The sequence below is a fragment of the Pogona vitticeps genome, chromosome 6 (assembly GCF_051106095.1).
Source record: "Pogona vitticeps strain Pit_001003342236 chromosome 6, PviZW2.1, whole genome shotgun sequence".
Lineage (NCBI taxonomy): Eukaryota > Metazoa > Chordata > Lepidosauria > Squamata > Agamidae > Pogona > Pogona vitticeps.
The window spans coordinates 26,888,961-26,916,684 of NC_135788.1; the positions used below are offsets into that span (position 1 = coordinate 26,888,961).

At 39.6% G+C, this 27,724-nt stretch overlaps 1 long non-coding RNA gene across 2 annotated transcripts; it reads left to right on the plus strand.

The window, feature by feature from the left end:
- The first annotated feature begins 672 nt into the window (after positions 1-672).
- Positions 673-27,242, plus strand: LOC140708131 (uncharacterized). Of its 2 annotated transcripts, none has more exons than XR_012088286.2 (3): positions 673-1,981; positions 18,450-18,609; positions 21,146-27,242. It is a non-coding gene; the product is annotated as an uncharacterized LOC140708131 (long non-coding RNA). The 2 variants fall into 2 exon arrangements; XR_013537804.1 differs by lacking the exon at positions 673-1,981 and adding an exon at positions 1,997-6,434.
- The last annotated feature ends 482 nt before the right edge of the window (positions 27,243-27,724 follow it).

Genomic DNA, 27,724 nt, shown 5'->3' on the forward strand with positions numbered 1-27,724 from the left:
GCTTGGAAACGAGGATGAGCGCCGCCCCCTAGAGTCGAACATGACTGGACAAAAATTGTCAAGGGGAGCCTTTACCTTTACCTTTACCCAGGAGACTGGAACCGACCCAAATCAAAGAAGCAGTGATTTTTGATGAACTTTTTGGTTCATTTTTATATTTGTGTCCTCCTCTAATCAATCCCTTGACAGGTTTTGCGAATTGTGCTTTGCAGGGGAAGGGCCCATCTGTCTCCTCACTGGGCCCCTTGGGGGGGTAAAAGTAGGTCCTGTGGGCCTCCCCGGAGAGATAAAGGATAGGGGGAGAGAGAGAAAAGGGGTTGGTTGGGAGGAGGAGATGGAACTTAAAAGCTTTTTAATTTAAAAAAACGTTTTAAAACATTAAATGCTTTTTAATAGGGACGTGGGACTTGGACTTGAGACTTGGGACTCTGGACTTGGTACGAACGGCTCAGACTCGGGACTTGGACTCAGATTTGAGATTTGGACCCAAAGACTTGCCAGCTTCCCTGTCAGTTTTAAAACAGTCAAAACGTTCACGTCTCTACAGAAGAAAACACAAGTGGTGAGTTCCAGCCTTTGATTCCCTAAAGAGGGTGGGGGGGGAAATGCTGCTGACTGGCCATAAGGCTATTAATCTCAATGGGACTTCCTTCCTCAAGGTGGGCTGGACTAGCAAGCATAAGGGGGGTACATTTCCATCCATATATTTTTTTTCTTTAAATTAAAGGTTTTTTCCTTTTCAGAATATGATTAAGGCCGGAGCCAACTTAGACAGGGGAATAGAAACTTTTGCTCATAAACCTCCTAGCTTCTTTTGCTGCTCCCATTCCTTAAAACCCAATGCCATTTTTGGTTATGCTCCTCACTGTAAAATGAAACATTAAAGGGAATGTGAGATGATTCACATTCTAGTTCACAAAGAATCAATCATAAATCTGGCTTGAATGTATAATCAGGAGCTGCGCTCTGTATTAAGATACAGTATGGTTATTACGTCTTCCATTTAATGAAAATAGTTATTATCCTTCGCAATAATATGCCATCATTACCGGCACAGAAGGGTATCTTTCACTACATTTTTTGGAACTCTATTATTAGGGATGTAGTCTTCCTTTCCTTGCTCATCCCATATTTTAATACACAAAAACTGCCTCTTTTAACAATGCATTGTGCAGAACTTAGAGATCCGGCTGACGAAAATTAGGCAAGTGTGTGTGTGTGTGTGTGTGTGTGAGCACATGGGTGTGAGCGATATCATTCGACTATGAAGAGTTTGGAATATAAATGATGTAGGGATGGAAAATATTCAACATTCTTCCTTGAAATGGGCCATGTTCTTTTCAGCTTTCACAAAAAAGAGAGAGAAGCGTACAGCAAATCAAGTCTTCAGAAACTTCCAGAACAATTTTCTGTGGAGTGTGATATGTTCAGTTTATAACACCAATTCTTTTCGTTGCAGGTTTTAAAGGTGTAACTCTGGTAGGTAGAAAGTCCGTATGTCCTACTGTACAGATGTAGTATATGTAAAGAATTGTCAGGGGACAGTCTTTTATTAGAAGACGTTCTGCTATATGAAAGACTTTGCAGCCCTAAGCTGATTTAAATATGTTGGAGTTTTATTTGAAATCTCATATGCTGCCTATGATTTGTGTGACCAGGAGGGACTTCTTCTGGGCTGGGTGATTGTCTGTCTATTCAGCACTTACCAATCATTTCTTCCAGCCTTTGATTTTGATAGCCCTGCTTCTCTGATGAGTTCTTGTCCCCTCTCTCTTCTCTGTTGGGGGCAGTTGTTTGTTTGCTGTTGATCTGTTCAGTTGCTTGCCGGTAGATATGCAATGAAGAAAGCAGCACACGTCTGTAATTTCAAACAATTGTGAGTAAATAAATGTTTTTTATTCTTTCTCCTACAAATGTTTCAGAGTGAGTTAATGAGGAAGGAATGGACTCTGGGAAACTGTCTCCATAAGACCCTTGTGAGGTAGGCTCAAGCTGAACTTCCTATGTGGTCAATATCCCAGTACATTACCTTTTTCTAGCTTACTATTGTAGAACTTGGATATTATGCAACATGATACTGTTGTTGTTTGGGGTGTTAAGTAGATTGTATCAACAGGTTGTCTGAATTTGGAGTTCTTTTTTGGGGGGGAAGGCTACAGGAGTTGCACTTCAAAAAGTTACTGCTACACTGTTTGCTAATACTCAAAATTCCAACAAAGTTATTCCTGCCAGTAACACAGAATTACTGAGACAACAGGAGCCCATCCCTAAACTTGACACTCCAAGAGGCTGTTTGAACATGCATTCTACTAAAACACATATCTAGCTATTAAAAGCCCTTAGATGTTTTACCTTATGAAAAAACAATCATTTATTTCTGTCCAGATGTACAGTTAACACTGCATCTCCTGCAGGATTATCAAGGAAGATTGTATGTGACACTGTTAAATCATATGAAATCCATGGCCAAGTTATTTTGGCAGAAAATGAGAACTGAATGGAGGCTGTACCCAAATTCCACAATGGACAAAAGGTTTCATTCTCATCTGTGTGTACCATAACTTTGATTAGAACACTGTGACCATGAATAGCAAATGGTGCAGAGAGAAATGGAGTGAAACAGGCCCACCGAGTAACAAGAGGGATCAGTATATGTGAATCCCCAAACATTGCAGAAGTCTGAGAGTAAAAACCTTTTTAAAAAATGAAAAGGTTGAGGCAGATTTTGTTCCCTTCAAGAGAACAAAACCTGCCTCAAACAAACCCAATGAGAACCAAATGTGCTCAACAGTTACGCACTGCTGAGTATCATTCAGAAAAGAACCAGTCCTTGTAGATTAGAACTTCCAGAATACCCAAGTGATCTCGGCCAGTTCTGGTTCACAATATAAGCAGCTGTAATCTCAGCAGTGTTACATATTCAAAATTGATCCATAACAAAGGGTATGGAGGGAAGGGGAAGTGACCTGTTTAACATTATTTTACTTACATTATTTCAGCTTCTATACCAGTCCATAGGACAGCACATTGCTAGTTCTCTAACTTACTACTAAGTATGTGTTTACTAAAAGGAGAGATTATTGTGGCATTTTCTGCCTCAGGTGCCAAAATTACATGGTGGTTGACCTCTCTCAGGCAATACATTTTGAGCTGCCCCTGTTTCCTTTCCAACATTGCATTTATTGCCCAGAAAAGTACATTTGTGTTATTTATACTACTTTTGTATTTTTGGATATGCTTCGTGCATAGGCAAAATGAATCGTGATGAATCATTTTAGAGCAAAGCGTGGCACATCAGCCTGAACTCTCTTGCCCTGCATTAACAGCAAGGTAGGATATAGATGGTGTAAGCAGAAAAGATGGGGAATAGAAGAAGTGGGATATGGAGGAGGTAGAATCTGAGCTAATCCTACCATTAGCAGATGCTGGGTAGTGGGGGAGTGTTGGGAGGACACAGCCATGGTGCCATCTAAGGTAGTCTAAAACCTTCATGATCAGTGGAAGGAGTTTTCCCATCAGTGCAAATCAGGGCATTTTTCTGCTTGAGGTAGAGGACCACATAGTCTCCCCCATTCCAGATTTTTAAAGCTGGAAATTGAATCTTGTTTTAATATGGATAGTACTATGGCATCCTCCTCAGAAGAACAGACTGGCTATGGGGCACAAGGGAAGCCAACTCACCCATTACTTTATTACCTCTCTCTGCTCCCCAGCATCTACTGCTTGAGCCAGCTGCCTCAGTGCCTCAGTGACAAGGCCAACCTGGTGTCCCCTTACTACCCCTTACTACTACTGAAGTAAGTTTCAGTTGCCAGACCAATCAGTTTGGTCTAGCAAAGAAGAAAGTCTAAAACTCAACAACGCCTGGCTCCCAACACTGAAAAATACAGCCTGCAAAAATGTCAATGAACCCAGCCACAAGGACCAGCGATCACTGCACACAAAAGACTAGCTAATGACACTCATAAATCACAGTGACAGATCATCTTCTCCCCATCACAACAATATATCCAAAACAAAAAACGCCCTGATCACAATAATCACCCAATCTTCTGAAAAGAACAAAACCTGATCCCATAGCTACAAATACTCAGCAATCCCACACACTACACTAGAACACAGAGTTCCAGCTCCTGTCCTCTGAAGATGCCAGCCACAGAGACTGGTGAAACGTTGGGAAGAAAAACCTCTAGAACATGGCCAAACAGCATACAAACCCTACAACAACCAATCAGTTTCTGTCTTTGGGAAGCAAGGAACATCTTGTTCTTTGCTTGACATAGGATGTTCTCCTGATCCACCCCTCAGTACAGGTCCAAAGGAGATTCACAGCAAAGTACATAACAAGGCAATGCAGACCTCACAACATGACTGAGATGCAGCTGAGGAACTCTGACTGGAGTAGCTGACCACAAATTGGGAGCTAGTGCAGTTGTGTCAAAGTGGTGAACATTCCACTGAGAAGAATGTGATGGGCAAATGAACCAAAGGGCATAAATTCGTCATTTGTCTCATGAAGGCAAGTGGGTTATCACATTTACCAAAGCTTGATAATCTTTATTTAAACTACAACTCCCAGAATTCCATTGGCTACATGGTCACTGGCTGTTTTCCCTAGGGGATTCTGGGAATTGTAGCAATCCATAATGGTAACACATCCAAGCTGTACATTGTACGCTGGGCCATGTAACCTGTGGTCTTTCAAACGTTGTTGGGCTACTGCTCTTGACCTGGGCTAATCCATAACCATTACAAAATGTTGTCTGAGCTGCTGGGAGCTAGAATCCAACAATATCTGAATAACAAATGGTTGCCTCTGTCTGTACAGCGATGGAAGCATGTTGTGCTAGTCCAAGAGGAGAGTCCCTTCTGTGGCCCTCAAATAGAAATGTGCCCCAGACAGTGTGGTCATATAATATGAGAGCTGTAGTCCAAGATTTTCTGATTTATATCTTACCCTTTCCTCCCTGCGCACGTCTCTTTTCTGTGGGTGTAAACGGCTTTACACCCTTAAATAAATAAATTGGTTTGTAAGGAATATGTGCAAAAGTAAACTGCTTTGCTTTTCTCGTTGGAAAGGATTAGCAAAAGCAATGACAACACAGGCCCTTCTGGGTGGGCAAAATTAGAGATGCGGAGGGAAAGGGGGGAAAAGGGAGTGCAGGAAATCAATATATTCTGGCACTTGAAAGATTAATCTATTTTAGTGTGTGCTTTTGTGGATCAAATCTACTTCTTTTTTTTGATGTGCGCTTTTTTTATTGTTAATTTCTGACATACAAAAAACCATAGAGCACTAAGAAAGAAAAAAGATTAAAAAAGGACAAAAACAAAAAGAAAGAACCAACTACATTTACGGAAAGAAAAAACTCGTAGACCCCTCTATTTGAGATCCCCCCACCCCCCTTTGGAATCTACCTCTTCACACACGGGTGTGCAAATAGCTGTCCACTCTACGAAACAGATGCCATCCCTACAAGTATTAGAGAGCACTGAATGAATCTAGTCAGTTTCAAAGCTAGCATCACTTATTATGCTAATGTGGTACAGTATAGCCAAACATCCATCTGAGACATGTCTTCACTTTTCCATCTTCACTTCTTGTGAGCCACCAATTTTCCATCTTGTGGTTGGAGACAGATTAAATATGTATGAGAAATATGTAACTCTTTGGAGCTCCTTGTGGCCTTGTCTTGTTGCCTTGAAATATTTATGCAGGCTTGGACAAGAAGCAAAGAAGATGATAAGCACCGTTATGAGTGATTAACTGAAACTGGCAAAATATTTATTTTTCATTCTGTATTAGCACAGGTGTCTGTCAGGTCTAAACAGACGGTTACTTTTTAGACAGTAGCTCACAAACTTGCCTAGACATTTTTATTTATTTATTTATTTGTTTGTTCGATTTATATCCCCCCCATCTGGTAAATTCTAGACATTATAATTCTTGAAGATGGGATTCTGGGAGCTGTAATTCAGAAAGTAGCTTTTCCAAGTTTAAGTGCCATTGAGGACATGGGGGGAGGGGAAAGAGAATGGAATGAGGAAAAGCAGGTTTCCTTTAAAGAAGAACCTATCATATGATGTATCATCGCTTTTGAATACAGAAATGCCAGCTATTCATCATTCTAGCTTAACTATCTGATGCTTTTTGTTTTTATCTCAACAGTCATCAGAGTGGTTGTTAAGTAAGCTATTCTTTGGATATATTAGCATATTTTATTCTTTGTCATTTTTTTCCTGGAATGCTGGGGATTGATTTTTTTTATAGCAGGAGAAGGTGTGAAAGTGCACAAGTCACATATTTGGTAATTTGGAAGAGTCTCCGGCAACTCTGAAGAAAACTGACGGAATGTGAGGAAAAATAGCCGCAGAAGCAGTTCCCGCAAAAACCCTCATTATTTTACTGCTCTGCTTCCACCCTGTTGCATCAAGTGTGTACTCTTGATCTGCTGCATTGGCTTTCAACATTCATTATACATCCGTCCATTCATTCCTTTGTTTGGTACAGTGTACGGTATATGCTTCTTTGTGGGCTACGGTGTTCTGGAGCCAGGGCTAACAGAGTCAACGTTCCAGGACTTTTGCATTAGGAGAGATGACAATATCATCTGCCCCCTTCTAGGGTTCTCTGTTCCATTCGAGCTTAGCTGCAACTCTCAATGTAATGACAGAGATAGAGAGGGATGGTGTTAACTATTGATTTCCAGATAAAGTTTTTCTCCTTTGTGCTGGGAAGAACTGGGACAATCTGTTTGGAATTGCAGAGCATATAATGCCTTGGTGGTCTAGCATTCCATGCAATCACCAGCTAGAAATTCTGCAAGCTGGAAATTGCACCATTGAAAGCAATAGGACTCTCAGTTGTGCAAGGCGGTTGTAAATGCCTTCTTAAACAAGCTCCAAAAAGCACAGCAGTTTGTGCAATCAATAGATAAAATGAAGAAAAATTGTTCTGTAGACAATTGTGAGCTCTGTGTGTATGTCTATGTCTGGGTTTGTGCTTATATGTACATAATGATTTGGGAAAGTCAATGAGAAAGAGAAACATCAGTTTAGGATGCCTTTAATTTTGGACTCTCCTTGGCACAGCTATAGGGACTGTCATGATAGGATTTCGGAATTTATCACTACCCTACTACCTACTGCCTGTGGCTTCTGAGAATTTTTTTTTTAATCACCTACTCTTTGCCCTGGGTGCAGGTATGCTTCCAGACCAAGTTCAAGATGTTGATGCCAACATACAAAGCTCTGAATGATATGGGACCTTGCTACTTGGCAAAGTGCCTCTCCCTCAAATTGACCTCCCCTCCCACCTACACCTCCCAACCTTGGGCGTGGCCGCCCCAAGGGAGACCCAGAAGCCTAGAACTAAGACGCAGGCCTTCTCAGTTGTGGCCACCTCACTGTGGAATTCACTAGTAGTGGAGGTGCATCAGGCCCCCAACCTCCTATTGTTTAGAAAACAAATAAAAACATTGCTCTTCAGTCAGGCTTTAGGAAACCTTCTCCCTAATTAATTAATTAATTCATTAATTCATTAATTCATTATTTGCTTGCCAAACATTCATTGCTGAATTGATGTTATTGTTGCCACCATCTTGGGATTTTATGTGTTTTTAAATGTACCATAGGTGGGATGCAGAGGCAGGCTTTTCTTTTACCTGCTTGGTCTTCTTAATTTATTTATTCTTAATTTATGAAATGTTTTGTTGTAATCCACTCAGAGTAGTGGCTTGCCACTAGATAGCCGGGTAGAAATTTAATGAATGAATGAATGAATGCTCTAAAAATCAAGAGTAAAATATAATAAAAGTGATACGATAACACAATTTTAAAACAAAGAAAAGGTTAAAAGCAGCAAATCTGTTGAAAACCAAAGGCAGGGGAATAAATCCACATAGCTAAATTGAATTAAACAATAGTATAATTTCAAAGGCTTAGATAAATGAAAGGTCTTTGGCCAGTTCCATGGAGATTCTAGGTACTAGGTATGTTTCTTTGGGGTGGGTCTTCCACAACAGAGGGCCCACTATGGCAAATATTTGTTATATATTGCCTAACATGAGCAGACACTTCTACGTTAATAAACCTGATATGAAATGTTCCATATGCCTTTCTCAGTAAAACTTCATGCACCTTTCATTTGGCATTAAAAATAATGCCACTCTGGAGATGGCAGAAATGGCATCCAACAGAACAAGGCATATCAAGTTGTGATGAGTTTTGTGTACAACTCTAATCCTACCTTCTGCAAGGGCTACATCTTAGGTTTTCTTGAGTACCACCAACACTCTGTTGGAAGGGTTCCTGTGCTATGTCGGAAGAGAAATTCTGTACGTGCAACTTCACTTGGCACTGCAATGTATTGGCATGCAAAACTTCCATTGCTGAACTTTTGTCTACTGTCCAACCATTAAAGGCACTGAAGCCTTGCTAGAACATGCCAACTCCAAATTCACTATTTTTGTCCATTCTCATTTCACAGAAGTCCCTTTGAGAAGGTTCATAACTCAACTACATTTAACAGTTCTTGAGACAAAGATGAGAACTGAAAGGTGAATTAAAATCAGGTGGCATTTTCAACACCAGAATAATTTCACTCCTGATCCGGCATGTTCTCTTCTTTTGTTATATGGCTTTATAACACTCCAGCTGACAAAGAGTATTAGGGGTAAATGAACCATAGGGCACCAGTCTCCAAGCTTTTTACATGAACAAATAAAATAAGAAAAAGAGAGGCAGAAAGAGGGGTATTTCATGGATGTTCTCATTTAAAAAACAACAACAGTATTTCTGGCATGCATGATTTTGTTCATGCTGTAAAAAAAATCTATAAGATCAAGATACCAAGTGGCTTAAGAGAACGTCAAGATTCCCAAGAGTTCTTCCCCAATCCCCCCCCCAAACCAAACAAACATATCTTCAGAGAAAAGCCCTGAAGTTGGAATGGAGTTCTAATGAGCGTGGATAATGGTTATGGAATGCTGTTAATGGAGGGAAATAGATACCCAGAGGTAGGAAAGGATTGGAGTGGCTGAAAATCTTAAAACAGGTCCTACCAGTTCAGCTGGTACAGTTCTGGGGTAGGAAATGACTTGCCACAACTAACAGTGATACTTGTAACACATTCATTTTGGAGATAATGAACTATGACCAATGTTATTTTAGAAATAATAAGGTGAAGATTTGATTACTCTGTTAGTGGAATAAGTAATATTTAGTTGTTACCCTTAAAACATTGCTAAGGTGAATTATTTTATGAGATGTTTGGCCATATTTTGCCATATTTTGTGCTTTTATGTACATATTTTGTTTTTAAAAACTCAAAGATAACTAGAAGGTAACAAATCCGTAACATTCAATCAATATATTATTCTTCAAATAAAGAGTCAGTCATAATGTTAATGAATTGTAACTTTTTTTCCAGTAAAAAGCACTGTCTGATGTTTTCTTCAGATGCTGAAAATTATGGAAAAAAACCTGCACAGTCCTTTTACTAAAAACTACAATTTATTCTATTAGAGTTTTTTTTGTTTTGTTTTGTTTTTTGTTTTTTTTTGTTTTTTTGAGAAGAAACTTTTCCAAGCTCTGTATATTTCTAGCATGGTAAAAGGAGTAAAATCTTTGGGTATATACTCCTCAGCATCCGAGGGAGACATGAAGGAGTGAGCAGAGGTGGGGAGCCTTTTTTTTTTTTTTTTTTTTTTTGGACTACACATTCTAGAATTCTGCAGCCAGAGTGCAAGTAGCTCAGCTGGCCTGGGTTCAAGTGCCATTTGGCTTTTCCTCTGCATCATCAGGACCATCTCCGTGAGCAGCCATGCCGTAAGATTAGGAAAGAAGGACGCTATTATTCAAAATATTTGAAAAGCCCCACCATGGAGGAAGCTGGATTAGAGCTTTTCAGTTTTGCTCTCCGCATATCAAGATGCCGCTAAAATATCTGAAAACTTATTTAATTGCTGAGCATTAAAACAGAACAGGGCAGTTCCATTTTAATGCCCACAATGTTCCCTGAAACACAGTGATCTCATCACAAATGATTTATGGGCTTGTTCATTAATCATTTGGAAGACAGCGCTTGTGTCTTAGTGAGTTTAACATACGTTGGTTAGCTAATGAATAAGCACATAAGTAGGATGAGTTGAATGCCTTCATCTAAAAGGTACAGCTCATCTAAGCGGTACATAATTTTTCTGGAAGAAAGGCCTGTTGACCATAATTGATTTTTGCATAAAGCTATTTAGCATCAGGCTGAACAGACTTGTGCACTGAGGGCTGCTTTAATATCAGTGGCATAAAAGCAGCTACAAAAGTACTGTAGCTAGAGGCTTGGTATCTGTGAGGCTGCTGTTCAGTGCTATGCAGCTATAAGGATGTGTAAGAAGCCAACTTAACAGTGGATCAGATGATTGCTCCTGCAGACTAAATAGGGCACCTATTTAGACAATTATGCCGGAACAATGGGAAATAGGGGATATGTGGCCACTACCAACCTGTGTCTTCTCTCCTCAAACTACCCTTGTGGTGTCTAGTGAAGAAAATGTAGTTCAGTCACAGTGAAGATTAGTGATTCTGCCATCCTCAGGACAATGAACTTAAACGTTGCAGGAGCGATCCAAATCAATCAACCTGCTTCAGGGATAGGATTCAGCATCTTGGATAGATCCTGTAAAGTTTGGGCTAGAGCAGATTCACCACCCCTGTGACTTTCGCATCACCAGTCTCCATTGCTTTTTTAAAAACTTTTTTTATTGACAATCTATTAAAAATAGCATAACAGATGGCTCTTTATTTTTATGTTTGTACTGGAGCAGATTCCCTACCTCTGTGACATTAGAGTCACCAGAATCTACTGCTGAGTTGTAGACTGCAGATATTTTACACATAAACTTCCACGTTCAGTTTCTGGCATCTCCAGATTGAGCTTAGAAAACTCCCGAAAATCCAAAAGGTGATGAAAACTCAAAAGCATAGATGAGAGGGCTTTCTTCACCCAGCAAGATGTCTTACCTACAGAGTAAGAAAACAACCCCCTCCCATCACAGTATCTGAAATTTGTGCAAAATGTGGGTCTTAATCAAACACATGCAAGCAGTCGGTCTGATGCTTCTGATTTATAAGGGTCCAAGTAAAAATACAGCAACTATTGTAGTTTAACTGTGCAGTTTGCACAAAAATATTTCCACAAATATGAGAACTTGGAGAAAATTGTAGGAATCCACTGCAAATGCTTTGATCTCTGATTTTAGAAATAATGTCAGCAAGTTCATTTGGATGAAAAATACTACTAGTTTTGCAGAGCACTAATGTTAAAAGTTGAAAGTGAGATCATTTTGGTACATCCAGATTCAAAGTTCACTCCTGCAAAGCAACCCATTAAAAGCTAAAACCTTTCGTCTCGATGCTGCTGCCTTTAATTGAAACTCTGAGAATAAACATTATTGACGGGAATTTAAGCCAGCAAAGCAGAGTGGGTATCATTTCAGCTTTTAATGAAATAATAATTTATCTGCAGGAAAAGAAAAAGCTTTAATGAAACCAAATCCAAAGACTGAAGTCTAATAGTCTGTCAGACCTTTTTGCATTTATAGCTGAGAAAACCACTTACCTTGATTAACATTTCCAGGCAACAAGCAGATTTTAGACCAGGTCAGAGAAAGCAAAAGGAAAGTATTTGGGGTGGCTGCAGAAGTAATGCATGACTTTGAATTATTTCTATTTTGTTTTTTACTTATTCCATGTGCTCCTAGGTTGTTAAAGGTCTACAAAAGACAGAAGAAATAAAAATAGAACTTCATACAGTTATGCATTGAATCAGAAGTAAAATTATGCATCTGTTCACTACAAGGCTTAACCTAGTTGTCCCCAATATTTTTCCACCAAAAAATGATATATTTTTGCAAAACTGCTATTGGGAACAAAATGCTATGCTCATGTGCTGTCGCTTATGCTCTCCCCCCCCCCTTCTCTATATAATCAGAAAAATGGATGTTATGTGCATAAGTTCAGGTCAAACCTTAGACTAAACACACAAAGAATAGACACTGTATATAAACTGTACAGTATATATTCCAGCTCTGAAATGACTGGCAAGTATATGGCTGTTCATGTAAAGCTTTTTAAAAAAAATTCTCTAATCTATGATCTCACACACTGAAAAATTTTGTGTTCCTTTCAGTTGTTTCAGAGGTACACCTTTCACTTTCATTCACTTTCATATTTTTCACATACTGTTCCTTTCATTGTATACAAAAGGGGGAAGACTGTTTTGGGTTATTTATTTTGTGTCTACCATTTATGTTTTCCAACATTCCAAAAACCCTAAAAAAAAACCTTAAATAAAATGCACACAGATCTCCCTCCCCCCCCCAAAAAAACAAGAAAATCAAGTAAGCAGCAAAGACAAAAATGCAATTAACGCTCTCCTCAAAAGGGCTACTAGGAAATGGGGAGATTTCTCTCCCTCCATCACTTGATTCCTTATCTTCTCTTGTTTGAGTCCAGTTGGCAGGTGGGCAGCAAAGGCAGTCCAAGATGGAGGGCACCAGGAGTTCAGCGCACAGCAGAAACAACACTTTTCATTGGGCTCCGAAACCTTTTACAGTTTCGGATTAAAATGGTCACTCCCTTCAATGTTCTGATTGGCTGCTAACAGCTCTTGTGATGCACCATTGGAAGAAAAAATTCTCAGGAGATTTGAAATACAAAAGGCACCAAAAGCTACACAAAAGAGGGAATAAAAAAAGAAAAGAAACATGAAACGTTTGTGTATGCCTCTTTCATAAATATAGATTATTAACATTTTATAGGCTGTCTTTCAGTAATTACCATAACAACATGAAATACACAAAAGAGAACCTGTTTCATGTTTTGCAGTCTTCTATTTAAACAGAAAAGGCCCATACCTAAATGTTCCATCCTGCGGACATCACTGTATATTCATCATAGTCAAAACAGTTGAACTGTAATATGGCATATAGTTTGGTGAATTATAACAAATTAGAGCCGTGCATTGGAACAAACAGCGCATTAGACTTGCCAAAATCCATCAGCATCTTGCTGTGCACCCAATAATTCATGGGCTAGCTGATTTTATTTCCCAGGATTTCTCCTACTAACTAACGAAAAAGTTATTGACATTGCCGACTCAACATACTTCTCCCATGTAGTACAATAAGTCAAAATGAGAAATCAAATCTAATTGGATTTCCAGATGTCACCAATACAATAATTGCAGAATAGGTTGCCAACCTTATTAAAATATCAAATCAGGGAAATTACCTATGAATTTAGTTATCTTTGGTTTGACAGTGAATACAATTACTTTTCTTCATGCTCTGGTTGCAGTCAGTATGATTATGTCAAAGCTTGCAAAGTGCCAGCACAATCCAGAACAGGCAAAGTGCTGAAACTCAGAATTCTGGAAAGTTTGTGCACAATGACATCAGATTTCATTAGCCAGTATGGACACTGGTCAGGGGATTCTTGGAGCTGCATAGCTCTCCGCTAACTTTTGAAAGTTAAAGCCCAACTAACACATTACATATTTTAAAAATCTGTCCCAGCATCCTCAAGGGTTTTCAATGAATCATCCAGGTGGGCAGTTGCCTCACACCAATTATAATTTGATGGAATTGCAAGCTGAATATTCCATTGATTTCATGGGGAGGCTTAAGTGCCCTGAAATCAATGAGTCTTTGAAAGATGGGACCATAGTTATTGGTTTCATTGCTGAATATCAAGGATAAGCTCTGCCTTTGGACATATGTGTAAATACAAGCTAGTTTGGAAAGCGATTTTCTGGGAAGACTGCAGAGCAGAGCAAAAAAAAAACACCAAAACCCAGAGATATCAACATGGTAGAACAGTTCTCACATGGATCTCCCATGTTACATCTTATGTCCATGTGTTGCTATTAAAAGTTGGAAAAGAGAAAGAAGATGCTCAGCTGGTAACAATGGAGGAGGAAAGTGTGCTTTTTACTTTAGAAGTGAACTTTATTTCCCTTTCCTACTGGGAAGCCATTGATTAAATCACCAGAATTCTATGGCCAAAGTACTTCTAATTTCAGGAAGAGGAAAAAAGGCCCAGATCAGACTACTTCTGATCTGGCCTGCCAGTATCTTTCAACCTATGACCTCCTTGCTGTTTGTGTTTCACAGAAATATTGTCATGGACCTGGTCTTCAGAACAGCATAGACATCAATCAGTGTAGTTCTATCTGGACACAAAGGGGTTGCGCACATCCCTACTAAATATGAAGCTGCCAAAGCAAACGCTAAACGCTTTTATCCCCCAACAATGGCCAAAATCCTGTGGCTTGGCATAGCAAATTACACTAGAGTAAGCCTAGAGTAAGGGATGTGGTGGTGCTGCGGGCTAAACCGCAGAAGCCTGTGCTGCAGGGTCCGAAGACCAAGCAGTCGTAAGATCGGATCCACGCAACAGAGTGAGCGCCCGTCGCTTGTCCCAGCTCCTGCCAACCTAGTGGTTCGAAAGCATGCAAATGCGAGTAGATAAATAGGGACCACCTCAATGGGAAGGTAACAGCATTCCGTGTCTAAGTCGCACTCGCCATGTGACCACGGAAGATTGTCTTCTGACAAAATGCTGGCTCTGTGGCTTGGAAACGGGGATGAGCACCGCCCTCTGAGTTAGAACACGACTGGACAAAAATTGTCAAGGGGAACCTTTACCTTTAAGCCTTGCTGAATCAATGGAACTTACAGAGATGCTAACTCATCAAGTTTCTACTGATTCAATGGGCCTACTCTAGTCCAATTTGCTACACTACAGGATTTTGACTAACAGTTGGGTTCCATTTTTTGGCATATTTATAGTAGAGCCACTGGAACCACTGATGACTCCTTCTATCTCCACAGTCCCCCTTCTTTTTGAAGCACACTTGCTGGAATGAATAGTGGAAGAAACAGGCCAAGGGGATGGTCAGGTCCAAGTGTCACTCTTCAGCATTAGTTGACATCCTTCTTTTGCTTGCAGAATGCAGACTATTTTTCGCCTTCCTAAACCACGTCTCCTTCGTCGTAGCTTCCATCCCTTTGCTACTTTTTATTCATTTTAGTCTAGGTGGCCACCAGAGTACCTTGTACTTTTGTCAGGCTGAAGAAGACTTTAATGAGGAGAGAAAACTGAGCCTAGGATACATGCCTTTGCAACTGTTCTTACAGGTGAAATCTGTGGGAAATGCACATACATAATGCAGTGTGACTATGAAGCACAAGAATCCCTGAACCCAGCTTTTAATCACAAGATTCCTGGCTTGATAAAGTCAGGAGAGGAGTTCCAGTTTAGGATAACACGAGAAAACAGCACTGACAATTGTATGCACGCTTGGCATGGGCAGAGAGGGAAATCTGGATAATTGCCACTCATATTTCCTGAGAGAGACTCCATCAATCTCAGCTGCCTATCACAAAGACAGTTTTGTGGGAGGGTATGATTCACAGAAGCACCCTGCAGCTGCATAATCTTCCCACTGGCCATGACAAGCATGCAGTGATATGAAAAATAGTGCTTAACAATTGAAACAATGGCGATTATTTGAAGAAGTCTGAAATTGCCATGACAATTTTTAGATAGCCTGTGTGATTTCTAGTGTAATCCGCAGCGCAGAATTGTTAAGTCCCATGTTCCGGCCTTAGGATACAGGTTTTGGTTTCCTTTATCTGGGTCTCAGGTTTTAGACCTGAATTTTTAAGGAATGGAATGCTGCAATCCTGACACTCTTGTATGTTGGGGGGTATGCGTGCGATTTCAGGACATGTCATTTAGACAAGCTCAGAAGCAAACTGGTCTTTTTCAGGAACAAGAAAAGCGAACAGGGAAAACAAAAGCACTGCAGCTCCATGAACACTCACAAAATTGTTCCATTGTGAGCTTTTGTGAACTTATGATCTATCTGTTCAGAGACATCTTGTGTCTTTTTTAACATTTTAATTCATTTTTAATTTCACCTATATTTCATATGTGTTCATAATTATAAGTTATGCAGTGCTCTGATACAAATAAAGAAAGAAGGAATTAGTTTACATGCTGCGTTGCTCAAATTTGCACGCTGACCTTTAAATTCGTCACCAAGGTTCAAAATGGCACCCAATGCAGTTCTTTTCTGCTCTGATTTATTATTATTTTTAAAGAATACACTTCAGTTTTGAATAGTACAGGACCACCTCTTTTTCCCTACCAATTGTCTGCCTGGCCCTTCCCCACCACCACATTTACCACCCCTATGGGCCTCCCTCAACCACCCTATATGTACATTCTATTCTTCAAAAAAACCTCCGGTTTGTGAATGTGGAATACTGTGCTTCCATATCCACAGTTCAAAATGCCAAGAAGTGGCCCAATATTGCTGCAAAATATCATGCCTGCATTGCCAGCAGATTTACATAATTTACACAATTGACCAGATAGGCGGGGTATAAATGAAATGAAATGAAATGAAATAAACACACACACACACACACACACACACACACATACAGTGGTGCCTCGCATAGCGAGGTTAATCCGTTCCGGATTAACCTTCGCTATGCTGAAGCATCGTTGAACGGGGCAGGGAATTCCATTGGAATGCATTAAACATGGTTTAATGCGTTCCAAATGGGCTGAATACTCACCGTTCAGCGATGCTTCTTAATGGCCGGCAGCCATTTTTGCGCCCTCCCCTCACTTAACGAGGGCACGAAAACGCTGCGCGTGGCCATTTTGGGCCATTTCCAGGCTTCCAGCGGCCATTTTGGCCACTGAACAGCTGATCGTCGGGCTTCGTTTTGCGAAGATCAGTAAGCAAAACGCTTACCGATCTTCGCAAAGCGAATTTTGCCCTATCTAAAAAACGTTGAGCGATCGCATTAGCGATCCCCAAAAAGGGATCGTTATGTGATTTTGTCGTTGTACGGTGCGCTCGTTAAGCGAGGCACCACTGTACGTACGTACATACATACATACATACATACATACATACATACATACATACATACATACATACATACATACATACATACATACATACATACATACATACATATATAGCAGAGAGCAGCCTGTATGTTGATAGTACCAAAGGCAGTAGTCAATGTGGTCTACAGATATCCTCTTCTGCTCATTACCATTCACAAAGTGACACCAAGCAAAGGGAAATTCCAGAAGTTGACTCTTTTTTTTTTTATCAGTTAACCACTTTTCACACAAACACAAAGCAATTGTCAGGGCTGGTTTTTTTTTTACAGATGTGAATGGTAGTGAGCATCCAGTAGAGCAGATGTTGGTTTGTAAGATCTGAGCAGATCTGTAGACAATATAACATTTGAGAAATCATTAACTCATATAGCCACCACACATCAGAAATGACTTTATGGCACACAACACCTTTGAAGTATTTTTCTTTGTTACCAGACAATTGCATAGTGTGAAGATGGGTGGAATAGTTGAAACTGTGGCAGAATATAGGCACTAAAGTTCTCCTAGCATTGAGTAAGACCATTCCCAGTCACAAAGCAAAAAACAGTATTTTCACAGTTTAAACAACTGAGCTTCTGAATATTTGTTCTCTATTATTTTTATATATATATTAAATATCTGTAAGCACAAATGCCCATTTGGCCAGGAAGGAATTTAAAAGTTCTCCTCTTAAGAATCAGCTAATTAACAGGGTACAAAGTTCAGATTGCCCCTGGTCTGAAGCTCATTTGAAGACTTGTATCAAGAGCCTGATCTCATAAATTCTGAGACAATGTTTACTGGAAGTAATCAGGGCTGGGACAAACACAACTGTTCTGTGCTTTTTTAATACAGAAGTATTTTGCATATGCCTTATAAAATTATATACTAATTCCTGGGAGATACATTGCAAAATGACCCCCTTTCTGGAGGCCTGCCACTCCATTACTTTATTTAAAGCAAGCCCCCTTTTTAAAAAACTCTTTGTAAAAAACCTGTCTTTTGACTCTGTCTCCATAACCTTTCATTGTTCTACAGCCTTCCCTTCTGCACAAAGCTGCAACATTGTATCTACTTTGCAATCTTGCTGATAAGCCTGCTCCATGCATGCTCAGTTTATAACAAAATCACTGTTTCTCTTTTGAAAGACCTTTTTTGAGAATCAATATTTCAGACCTTGCATTCTTTCCAGATTAAAAAAGGTGTTTGGGGCCCACCATTCTCTTTCAAAATAAGCAAGACTAGTATTTTCAATTTACATGAACTATTTAAATCTGGGGATGTTTAAGGTCATTTGTTTCTGCATGGGGGAAGATAGTTTTACTTTTAAAAAATTATAATTTGAAAACTCTTTGCCAAAACTCCCCTGAATTTGGCATAAAGTAGGTGAAGATGGATTGCTATTCCTGTGCCAAATTAGGTGCTGATTTGAGGTCCAGTTTCAAAGTTATAATTTTTTGTTTGGGCTGCCCTATTTTTAGAATTGCCTTGAAGAATGTTGATTTGATTTGCTGCACATCTGAAGACAAGTGACTGTGGAGGAATGGCTGGGAGTGGTAATGATATATCCCCATCATGTGATGTCATGTCAAGCCCCTGACAGCAATGCCAACACCCACCCATCCTGCAGTATCTTCCATTGTAAGTATCAATATGCCAGATTAAGACATAGAACAATGCACTACAGCTTGAATGGGTGTTGCATGTGGGACTCCAATTGTCCTGCAGCTGCTGCATTTTCCCTGGTTTATGGTAATGCTGTCATTTCAACCTGAGTCTTTTTGCTGCCTGTCTAGGATGCAATCACACAGGGAAATGGATCACAATCTGGGCCAATTATGTAAAATCTGGTGCAAGCGATTTTTCTGCAGCGATCACACAATGCACAGCGGAATGCACTCCGGCCTGACCCAGTTCTGTTCCCAAACTGGAGCTTTTTGGTCCAGCTGCAGGGCTTCTACATCTTGGGGTAGGCTGGAGTGATTCCTGGACAAATGGAAGGGCCACTATAAGGAAAATTGCTCCAATTACACCTTTCTGGTGTAAACAGGTACACCACTTTGCACATCACACTGACATATTTTGTGATTGTTGCCTAGTGACTTGTTCATGACATCATAAGCACCAACCTCTAAGTCTCAGGCTTGGATCCTGGAATCCCAGGAACAGGATACTGCCAACTTGGGATTCTTTCTCGTGGCCATAGTTATGGCATGATACCACATTAAGAGGGTATCAGCTCTACAGAATTATAGCAGTTTGATTCTAATTGCCATGACTCCATCCTCTGGAATCTTGGGATCTGTACTTTGGTGAGGTACTCCGAATTCTTGGCTAGGGAGCGCTAATGCTATAGTTCAGGGAAGCATACTACAGTGCTCTACCAAGAATTCTAAGCAGTTCTACAAACTATAAATCCCAGGATTCCATTGCCTTCACTGCATTTTGATGATCACACAAGTCTAGAATGTAGTATAGCCTTTCCTACACTTGGGTCTCGATACTGTGGAATGGCAGGTCGCATGATCCTTCACTGCCCATTTACCTGGGAGTAGGCCTCATCTAACTCAATGGAGCTTGCTTCAGGGCAGATCTGTATATAACCGTACATTTGTTTTTGTGGGTCTTATGTTTCTTTAATTATTTGTCATCTTAATATGGTTATCGTTTTAAAATGTCACCATCACCTTGACAATCCTTGACTGAGAAGCAAGTGAGAAAGAAATAATAAATAATCACCTCAATCACTGTGTACCTTCCATTAACATTATTGCACTAATAGATGACACTTAGGAACAAGTAGCACTCTCTTATTCCGGGCACATTGTGTTTATTTTGGAACCTCTATTGCCAATTAATTTTACACACAAGTAAAATGTACAGCACTGTCATCATTAGAACATAGTCATGAGCAGGATAAAATCTGGAAAACCTAAGTGTACTGAATATCAACTACCTGTTATCTGTAATTGATGCCAACAACTAGCTACGTAATATAGACCCATTAAATTTCATTTCTTTTTTCTTTTTTGGCTGCCCAAATATTCATTGGCATGAAGCCCAGTCCCTTTCCCCAAAATGTTATGTATCTTTGGGCCATCTCTCTCTCTGTTCTTCCCTCTTTTGTAACATTGTGCATTATTAGCTCAAACGCATTGTTAACTTGCTGTTTTCCCTATAAGATGTCCCAAGCACTGCCAGAAGAGATGATCGCATTGGTAAATTACATTGGTATGATTAACTGTTTTGCTCCAGGAAAATGATCTCAATGGACATTGCAACAATGTTGTCTTTAGTTTTTTTCCCACCAAAAATAATTATTTATAAAAAGAATATAAAGAACAATTTGTACCATATACAGTACTTAGTAGTACCTACATACATTCACTTGAAAAGTTAGAAATGCTCAGTAAATGGAAAAGAAGTGTTCTTGCTAAGATCGAGCTATAGGTACAGGTTCAACTCCTAAGGTTTAATGCACAGGGAGGTACACAAAAGGGATAAAGTCTTTCCTGACACTTCATATTTGAACCTTTTAAAATAAATGCTGATTCTTTCAGTGTTGGGAATCATTTTCAGTCATAATAACATACAGTAATACGACTGCAGCCAATGCATATCCTAGTCAATGTGAGTTGGGTTATTGTGCCAAGGGCTACACAGCAGTAGTTGGACTAGGACTTGGGAAATCTGGGTTCAAATTGCAATTCCACCATGAAATTCACTGAGCAGAATGATCTACCTCATAGGGTTATCATGAGGACAGAGTGTGGAGGAAGAAAACCATATATACCTCCTTGAATTCATTGGAGGGGAAGCAAATAGAAATCATTATTGTCTTTGCATCCCCACCCCCACCCCTGACATGGGAGCATGAGCTGATGAGAAAAGCCTAAGAAAACCGTAGGCAAGCTTCAGGTTTGCTTACAAAGGGAAGTTTAGTGAATAATTTAAACAGACACCCAATAGCTGGACTGGATGAGAATGTGTCTCACAAGACCATGCTAGCAGTCTGAACTACCATTAGGCAGATCAAGCAATTTTGTTTGTCCAGCTTTGATGAGTGGCAGAGGCTTGTGAAACATTCCCTGTTCTGTGTCCCACTGTGATAAGCATATACATAAAAGTACAAACAAGCTTGTTAGTAGTAGTTGACAAGCATATTTGTCGCTTCCAGATCACTTTGCCTGCCAAGAACTCATTCGGGCACCTTGGTCCATCTCCAAGCCAGGAAAACGCTGAAGCAATGGACACTGAAGAAAATTGAAGACAACAGAACAAAATGGAGTCCAGACCCAACAATCACCACCATGTAAAATAGCAGCAAGTATAAAACAGGTGTCAGTGAGATGAATCCTTTGGCAAACTTTTAGCATTCAAGAGAAAAATGAATAGTTACTGGACCTAGGTGAAATCTACTAATAAAGTACACAAAGTGCTAAAAAGGCAACAAAAAACAGATATTTTTTTAAAAAGTGTCAATGATTTACTTATTAAAATACTAGACTGTCTTTTTGTCTCAGAATTTGGAACCCGCAGCCTACGCCAAGGTAGCCTCATAGGTCTTCTTGATGTGTCACAGCCAGTGGTATAATGGAGTCAGGGCTCACAGGGTCAAACTCCAGCGTTTCTGACTGTCAGGGACTATGACACCATCCTTCCATCTCCAGACTTTTCTGTTTACTCTGGGTTTTACTGCAGTCCCCTAAGTACTTGGGAAAGAAGTGGATTTTTCCAGGAACAACACACTATTGCAAGTTATCTCTGTTGCAGTGCAAAATATTTGAGGTTTGGTTTTGAATGGTCAATGAAGAGCTATTAACTTTGCAAAGCAACTGTCCCTTATTTACTATAAATTTAATCAGCAGTATGTTCCTTAATATTCAGTGAGCTCATTGCCAGGAAAGGGTGCCCAAGATCACGTCTTAATGGATTTAAACTAAAAGGATGAACATTTCAAATCAGTTTTTGTCAGAGAGTAAGCCCAGAAAAAAAGATCAATAATTACAATTCTAGACAAAGCTTTCCTTTAAGAACGATGGAAAACCCCTTTTCCTGAACAAGAGTTCTGAAACATAAACTAGTTGCCAAACCTCTGTTATTCCCTAGTCCCATTTGTTCTCTCCTTTCATCTTCAGCACGCATCTCTGCTACACTTGATCTGCATGCACAGTTTCTGCCAAGATCAACGGAAGCTGATATACAGAATAACAATGAACTGTGCTGAATTTCCCACTGTTTCCTATAGCACCCCTGGGCAGAGTTGACTGTCTCTTTTCTCTTTTAACAAAAGAAGAATTCCCTCTGTGGGCCACACTGAGAAACAGATCTTCTTTCTCAGTGTGGCCCACACTGGGAATTCAGCCTTTGTTAAAAGAGAAATGAAAATCATAGAGTTATTTCTTCAGAATGCAGAACTGAAGCAATGAAATGTGCATCACACAAACCTGCCAATTCTCCTTACATTTTCTTCCAGTGGGAAATATGTTTTTGTCCTATTGCTGAGGTCTTTTGAATGACCTGAGAACATCTTCTTGATTTTGGAAGAGGTCCAAAACAAAGCCACACAGCCAAAGTTCTCCTTGATCTCCTTCTACCCCCCCCCCCCAAGGAAACCATTATGGAAGAAATCAAGAATGCTATTCAGTTGAGTACATGCGTTGTCTCTTTGTCAGTCGGGTCTATTCGGGCAGAAAAAAATAAAGACTTGGTCGTGTGAATGAATTCATTCTGCATATTCTCATTCAAGGCTTTTAAAAAGTGCAGTAACTAGAGATGGGAATTTTGGATTTCTTAGATTACAAATCTTGCAGTTCTTCATTCTAGGAGTTCTACCTGACAGAAGCACCCTACAGACATCTAAATGTTGCTCACCTGGGAGAAAGGCCTTAACCAGAAGGATTTGATACTAAATAAGGCCTAGCTTCCTTTTGAGAAAGAGAGCTTGTAGCCAGCAATGGGGCAGGAACAGGATGCCCGGGTGGGGCTATGCCCAGATCTGCCTCAAAGCCTTTCGGTTGAGACCTTTCACCCAGGTGACCCACATGTTGGAGTCTGTCAAATAAAACTCTCAGAATGGAGATTTATGGGATTTGTAGTACAAGAAATTTTTTAAAAATCCTATCTCTAGCAGTAACCAACTCACAATTATGAATTGTACACATGAATTTTTTTGAAACCACGTATTGCCAAGTCTGGTGAAGGTGACCGATGCAGACATACGAAGGCTAGTGAACAAAAGCCCCACCCCCTAATAAAATCACTAAAAGGCATAAAATGCAAAAAGATGGAACACTTTGGTTTCTTAATAAGAAATGAAAAGTACAGATTGTTACATCTGATCATTCAAGATAAACTAAATGAAAAAAAGAAGTTCGAAAGAAGAAGAACCTCTTGGCTGAACAACTTCAGAGATTGATTTAAATGCAAGGCAACACCATTGGTCAGAAGTGCCACATCCAAAGTCAGAACATTCACAATGATGTTAAGCCTTCAATAGAAAAGAATAAGAAGGCAATGCTTTTTGTGTGTAGATTAAAAAAGTAACCTTCCCAGTTGTGTCCCCCCCAGCTGATATTCAGCATTGCACACCTAGTAGTGATTGTGTTCAGTTCTGATTTGGTTAGTTTATTTGGGGGCAGGCGTAGCTTTGCTAAAGGGCTTTTGTTTTGCTTCTTGAAATGGTATTTGTTTTGTTAAAACATCTCTTCTCAGAGGACATTCTCAATGCCCTTCAGGTCTTTTTGTTGATATATACAGCAACGTGGCTGCCTGGATGGAAAGATTTAGTGGATTAATAAGAATAAGTGACATCTTACAGCCGCACAATGATTGCCTGGGCCCTTGCTTGCTGAATAAAACAATATTGTCAAATGTACAGCTTCATTAGTCATACAGAAGGGATGGGGCAGGATGCCAAATTGATCAGCCTTCCGAACAATTTGCTTCCATAGAGCCACATGGAGCACAAAGCCCCACGCAGCTTTAAGAAGATTAGGAAAGCTCTATCAGGAGAAGTAGGATTTCCCAGTTCAAATACTTTTGAATTGAATGTTGGCCTCGGTGAAATTAACTATGTAAACTAATTCCATTCTATTTAGATTGTTTTGGAAGAAATGGAAACAATGAGGATGGTACTTCTTGGAATGTAGGATTAAATTTCAATAAAATCTCAGGGTGATGGAAAGTTCCCCTGCACACATATCATTAGGAAGGCCCTAGGGACAGTATGGTGAAAATTCCAAGCACAAATCTATAAGAAAATCCCATTGTGGGTGGCACCTATAGAAGTATTTACACTAAAAGCCCTGAACCAGAAAGGAATGTTGATCACATATGAAAATCTGTTAACTAAAGAGCAGAAGATAAAGGACAAACAAGAGCTTGAAAAAATGGGCGTAGCTGTTGTTTGGTGGTCAATGGTAAAATTAGAATCAAGATACAAAAAAGATAGGACTGTGGGTTTCTTTGAGGGCAAAGTACAGGTGGATAGACTGTGTATATATACTGATGAAAGAATAATTAAGAAAATGTACATATACTTATTAGAATATGATTTAGAGAATGAGAGGGTGAAAGAGACAATGGTAAAATGGGCAATTTTTTTGGATATAACGTAGGTCTTGATGATTAGACTAAGATGTGGAAAGAAAGCTATAAGATGATTGAACCAGCAAATATCAGAGAAAATATTCTCAAAATGTTTTACAGATGGCATTACACACCTGTAAGACTAGCAAAAATGTCAGAGGGTAACAGCAATATATGTTGGAAGTGTAAAAAATGCAGAAACTTATCATATGTGGTGGACATGCAAAAAAGTCAAAAATTATTGGACACAGGTGTGGGAAATAGTGAAAGAAATTACCCAGCAGAAATTAGATATAAAACCTGAAATGTCATTATTGAATGTCATACCAAGAATTAATGATAAAAAAATTGAAGCATTGTCTGATGTATATACTCACAGCAGCTAGATTACTCTGGGCCCAAAAATGGAAAAGCGAAGAGGTTCTGAAGATAGAAGAACTGTTAAAGAAGCTATAGGATATAGCAGAACTGGACACTCTATCAGAAGCACTACGGGAACAACCAAGAGACTATGTAAAACAAAGCTGGGAACTAATATACTCTTGGGCCCAGAAGAAGACAGGAGTGTAGGGCAAATTTTACTATATATGTATATCTGCTTAATATATACTGGAAATCAAACCGGGGAGAGCGGAGGGTTAACGAGGCTGGAATCTCTGACTCCAAAGGGGGGAGGGTTTAGCTTAGTAGAGGGTTTAGTTTAGTATTTTCTTTATTATTCTCTTTTTTCTTTTTCTATTTCTTTTTTTTTTTTTTTTGTATGTCTGAACTTAAATAAAAACTTACAACCTGTAAAAAAAAGGATGGGTTTTTAAGTATGCATCCTTTCTGCCACTTATCCAATTCAGCAGGGCTTCTTCACACATTTGAAGAATTGGGTGGGGAAAGATGCAGGGATTTCCATGGTGAGGATGGATGGGAGTCTGCTTCTGTTTGGCTTATTACACATGCCTAAACTGGATCCCACTCACTGACTGGTATATGGACATACAGGAGGGTTCAGTGTCAAGTAGAGGTTTCAAATAGAGATGGGGATGACTCACCATTTTGGCAAGTTGTCCCATGAAGCACAAAGTTGCCCCATGAAGTGACGAATAACGAATATATTTGTCAATTTGTGGGAGGTTATTAATGGATTTGGGAAGTTTTCGGGAGGTTTATTGGTTTTTGTTTGTCTGTTTGTTTGTTTGTTTGTTTGTTTGGTCAAGGGACATGGTTCAAGGGGCCTAGAAGCTCAGAAGCTTCAAAGACAGACAGGGAGTTGCCCCATCCATCATTAAAGAATGGGGGATGACTTTGGACCAAAGCACATTTGGAGAAGTCAGTTCCTAAAAGTAGTGTTCTCTCAACGGGTGAAAAAGGTGTAACTGTAAAAACAGATTAAAAGCAAAAACACATGTAATTACTGTAGCATTCACCCTTTGTTAGGTATAAGTCATGTATTACTCATGTCCTATGTAAATGTGGTGGAGAGGCAGAGCCATGAGAGGAGAAGAGTCAGCCAGGAGTCAGTCAGAGTGAGTTGGTGAGAGTGAGTTAGTCAGGGTCAGAGAGTCTGAGGCAGAGGCAGAAGAGATAGAGATTGAGTTAGAGACTGGTTGAGATAAATAGAGAAGCTGGAAATTATATGGCAAGAGATTCTGAAGAACTTCTGTGATTAATAAATTGGCTTCACTTTAATAAATAAGTTTTGTTTGCATTCACAATACAAGTGTCTGATCAAATATCATTTATTTTGTGGATTGAGGGAATCCACTGGTGTCAGTGAAAGGAAAACATGGCTGGAGCCTTTGTGGGGGCAGAAAACGTAGATGCTTCAAGGAGGTGAATGTCACAATTACCTCTTGAGGTAATTTTGTAATCTTTAATTACAAAAGATTCCTGGCAAAATTTTTGAGTTAGATACAGTAGAAAATAGGATTTCAGAACACTTCACATGTTTTCTTGTTCTGAAATGCAAGGGAGATGGAAATGAAGTGGATTGTAAGCATTCATTAGCTTTTTTTAACTGCTGTTAGAACTGGCAACATTTTTGCTTTAATGGAAGCTAATGGTACCATAATTACATTGTGGCATCACAGTGAATCAACCTGTGATTATTTTCAGGATTATTACCATGGATTGTTGACTAATCACAATGTGTAATAGTGTTTCTATATGTACCAAATATTTTGCCATGGCATCCTTTCACCGTATTCTTGTGAGAATATACAGTTGCGTTCATCTACTGCATTAACATTTTTGTATTAAAAATTGCTTACATAAATTTACAGAATAATCTCATGCATTTTTTACGCTGAGGTAAATTCCATTAAGTTTGGTGGGGCTTGTTCCCAATTAAATATGCATAGAGTAGTAGTCTTAATTAAATTGATAGCATCTTAGAATGATAAGTACACTTCTGTTAAATTCTTTGCATGTGAAAAGCCAAGGCAGTTTACATCAGGAGCCTTCTTATCTGATCAATAGGCTAAGTATTGTGGCCTTTGATAACTAGCTTATTTTTCATTGGTTGGAAGAGGAAGACATCTTTTATCCGGTCTTACATGTGTAGCTGGTCCACCTAGCACTAGCTGAAGAATGCTGGGGTGGTCCAAACTGTCACACCCTAGGGGATGGAAGGAAAATATGTTTATGTTGTAAGACGCCTAGAGTGGTCATAATTTACCAGATAGGCAGGATATGACCACTCTAGGCGTCTTACAACATAAACATATTTTCCTTCCATCCCCTAGGGTGTGACAGTTTATATATAAGGTAGTGGTGTGTGGTGAGTCCAATTTCAGGGGTACCGTGACTCTATTCCAGGTTTTAGTCTGCATTTTGCAAGAGCAATCCAAGGTGCTAAATTCTATCCCCAAAATAGGTTCAGTGCCTTACATAGCTCCTTTGAAGAATAGACTAAAGCCTGGAGTGGATTCACAGCACCCATGGAATGGGAGTCACTAGCCACAAGTGCATGAAAACTGTGGCCAATACAGAGAGCTGGTTACTTCCTAAATGCCTGATTCTGAGATGTCTTCAAAAGCACACATTGTGCATCATTAAGATTATGAATTAAAGAGGAATATTTGATGCACTGCAATCAGTTAAGAGAAAGGAGCTCACAGCTAACGAGGTATCTGGAATTAGAATGCCTGGTGCTCTACCATATAATGAAAGATTC